The following is a 3,844-nucleotide window of genomic DNA, read 5'->3' as shown; positions in this document are numbered from 1 at the left end:
GACGACAATATTTGGTTATACAAAAATACTGCAGATTATATAAACAAAATGAGAATCTAGCCCTCTAGGGAAAACATTGAAGAACAATATCGTGATTTCAATTTACATCCCAGACAGCACACAATATTTATGATAAATATTCATAAATATTTTTTACTAAATATTTTTTTGAAATATTATATAAATATTTTATACATATTTCATATATATGAAGAAAAAATCTCATAAAAACTTTATTCAATATATTATTAAAATATAGAATAAATATTTTATATAATATTTATGGTAATTAAAAATAAATATTTGTAGTAATATTTTGTAAATATTTATCAAATTTTTGCTGGGAATGCCACCTCTTTCATAGAGTGTAAATTACTATAGCGCGCACCCGGCTGTATATATGATCGAAAGAGGTATAAGAAACATATATATTACTTATTATGTGTGTATTTTTATGAAATTTTTTTAATATCGGTATAAATAATTTTACTTAATTTGAGCATGATATGCCCGTGTATAATTCAGCAAGTAAAGATTGTTAGGACGATTCGTTTTCAAATACGTGACAGCGCGGACATATCATCTGCGTGCGTGATGCAGTGTCGCACGAAATATATGCGCGCGCAACTCAATTGGTCGACGGTGTCGTTAAGGTGGCAGCCGCCCCTGCGTCGTTGTTGCGCGGCACGTCCTTCTATCATTTTCTACGACCTTCGACCATTGTTCGCCAAGTCATCTTGTCTGTGATCGTCTTGGATCGTCTGTGATCGTGCGGCCGGCAGTTCAAAGTCCTGCGTAATATTATAATTAAGTCATGTATGTAGTATTAAAAGTCGCGTATATATATAGTTATAGTCTCGCGTTGTAGTTCGTAAAAATTTTATCGGCCAGTGTCGTTATATATAAAGCTACGTGTGGCTTTCCATAGCCTTTACAGGGAATCAAGTGTTAAGAAATACAGCAGGTGATACAGGTACGTGTACGTTAATTAGCTTTGAGTGCGTTCCCCTTAACGCTAACAGCGCTCATCATATATAAGGATCATTCGTCCTTGATGGTTAACATTTGACAAACAAGGATGAAATGATTCTAAGAGTCTTGTGAGTGTTAAGTGTAACGCAGCCTTTATGTCTCGTTGTCCCCGGTTATCCTTTTTCATTCTATCCTCATTTCGTGCACACCACGTGAGGTCTGACTATTTCGGCCAATACTCTCGTACTCTCGTCGTTGCCGTATTTGTTGCCGTGGCTATCACTTTTTCCAAATCGCTAACTTAGCGACGCTAAGGGCTCATGCACAATGCCAGATAAAGGAACAAGGAATTATAGCCAATTTCTTCACCGTCAGATAATTCTATCCTTCGGTTAACCTTACTCTTCATTTCTTTCTAACCTGCCCCCTTAGAAAGAGATGAAGAGTGAGGTTAACCGAAGGATAGAGTTATCCAACGGTGAAGAAATTGGCCCTTAAACATAGTAATAGTCGCATCTTTTTTCAAGACGCAGCTTCTCTCTTTTTTCAAGACACGGAATTCTCTTTATGTTTAATTCCTTGTTCCTTTTCCTCTCATTGTGCATGAGCCCTAAAGGCCAAAGCACATAACAGGCGTAGCAAATGTACTTGCTTATATTGCTTATTGCAATTACTATTATTGCTACGTCATGTTATGTGCTTTGACCTGAAAGCTGCTTTGCAATGTTTTATGCTTGTTGTAATATTCATAGATTAATATATACTTTTGGCTCTGGCCAAATTTAAAAGCATACGAATCACGTAACAATATATTAAATTAAATTTTGAGAATTATTATTAATTGTATTTATAACTGTAAATTTGTTTCAGGTTGAATTTTTGAAGCAAAAAGGAGGTCCGGATGTGCGGTCTCACGTGTTTAATATATTAAACAGTACAATCAGCAATTTCGTTGCAACACAGTATAGCTATAAGGGTCAAAAAAAGAAAAAAAGATTTCTGGATCTAATGTTCAACACCTGTATATATAGTAAGTAATTGTTAATAACATATATATTTTTAAGATTATAAACAAATTTTTTACACTTTATGTTTTTATTTTATTTAATATTTTGAATTTACTTTTTTGAATTTAAATTTACGTAGTAATTAAATGTGAAATTTACTACGTAAATTTTGATTTACTACTGGAAAACACATCTATCTTTCAATCTTACAGACTCACGTAAATACTTATGTATTTTTTTACAGAAGCTGCACAAATGCACACACCTTCAGCGACAGATAATAATGTGAGAACCGCTATAGCTGCTTGGCTTGATAATTCATCATCTCGTTTAAAAAATGAGCATAAGTAAGTAGAAGAAACATTTTTTTAAAACAAGTTTTTTATGTTACAAATGTAAGATAAATAATTAAAAATTATTTGTTTCAGTAAACGTGCTAAAGAACCTAACCTTAGAATGACTTTTGAAGATAATTCTGACGAAAATTAAGATTGATGGAAGGAGATAAATCGAAGAGGAGAAGGAAGAAAAAAAATAGATATTGTACTCATTGTTGTCCGCAGTCTGTAATTAGGCTAAATAGTACTTTCCATGGGAAATGGCCCATTTTATAAACAAACGCGGCCCGACGCCGTGTGACGAAATATTACCGAACGATAATTAACATATTGTTGCATCCAAACCGGCCGACTGTGTGTGGTATAGCAGGAGAATTTAACCGCGCAATTAACGAATTTGCCGAGAGTAATGCGAGTGCCGACATTGCTCTTTTCATAGAGAGTGGTGAGCTGAAAAATAATATCCTGGGTTACCTTACTTCGTGCGTATTTTTATAAAATAACATTGTGCCGAATGAAATATTTGAAAAGTTTACATTGTTTGCGACATTTTTTTATGATAATATCAATCGAGATATTAATACTCATGCATCTGTTGCATCAACTTTTTTTTACAACATGTAACGAGACTATATTTTATACTTGCAGATTTTAACGGCACAATTAATTACATTCCGTTTTCTATTTTTATATGTATTAAGTGTATTATCGCGTTATCTAAATTCTTCATATTTAAATTCTTTCTCGAACTTTGTTAAGACTCATGATAGATGTGATTCCTTTACGATCTTGAATTCTAAATGATCGTTTTAATTGTGTAGGCTTTATGAAAGACTAATCTTTCTTAATATAGAACTAAAAGTGTATTTGTGTTATTTATTATAGCAACACTATTATTGAGATTAACAAAGCACGAGAAAGTAAAAGACAAAATTGTCAAAATGCACGTTGTCTAAAATACATAGCAAAGCGTTTTTTTTAATATTACATAGAATATATATATATTCATTTAAAAATTTTGTGCAATAAAAAGTGCAATGAAAAAGAAAGACATTTTTGTTAATATATATCATTAGACTCGTGAAAATGTCAATAAATTAATTAAAAGACGGCGATACGAGTCAAGCGCGGTACGTGGTGCGCAACTAGAGAAATAATAGTTACAGAAGTAACTATTATGTAATTCGTTACTTCTGTAACTATTATTTCTCTAGTTGCGCACCACGTACCGCGCTTGACTCGTATCGCCGTCTTTTAATTAATTTATTGATATTTTTGTTACCTTTCCAAAAACCTTTCCTAAACATTTCGTGAAGAAAGTAACAATATTTTACAAAATATTTATCATAATGATTTAATAAATATTTAATAATATGTACCATAATATTTATGATAAACATTTTTATAATATTTATAATAAATATTTATCATCTGTTCAATCGAAGACTACAAAAATATTTATGAAATATTTTGATAAATATTTATAAAATATTCAAATAAATCTTATAAATATTTTGTAAATATTTT

The 3,844-nt window shown here is 31.5% G+C and overlaps 1 long non-coding RNA gene across 1 annotated transcript; it reads left to right on the top strand.

The window, feature by feature from the left end:
* The first annotated feature begins 677 nt into the window (after positions 1-677).
* LOC139786633 (uncharacterized) lies at positions 678-3,366 on the top strand. Its single transcript, XR_011722359.1, has 4 exons — positions 678-973; positions 1,843-2,002; positions 2,224-2,326; positions 2,408-3,366. It is a non-coding gene; the product is annotated as an uncharacterized lncRNA (long non-coding RNA).
* Positions 3,367-3,844: the final 478 nt, after the last annotated feature.

This window comes from Temnothorax nylanderi, unplaced genomic scaffold, assembly GCF_030848795.1.
Source record: "Temnothorax nylanderi isolate EJ_2023f unplaced genomic scaffold, tnyl_v1.0 TNYL_tig1094_pilon, whole genome shotgun sequence".
Lineage (NCBI taxonomy): Eukaryota > Metazoa > Arthropoda > Insecta > Hymenoptera > Formicidae > Temnothorax > Temnothorax nylanderi.
This window is presented reverse-complemented; position numbering and strand designations above follow the sequence as displayed.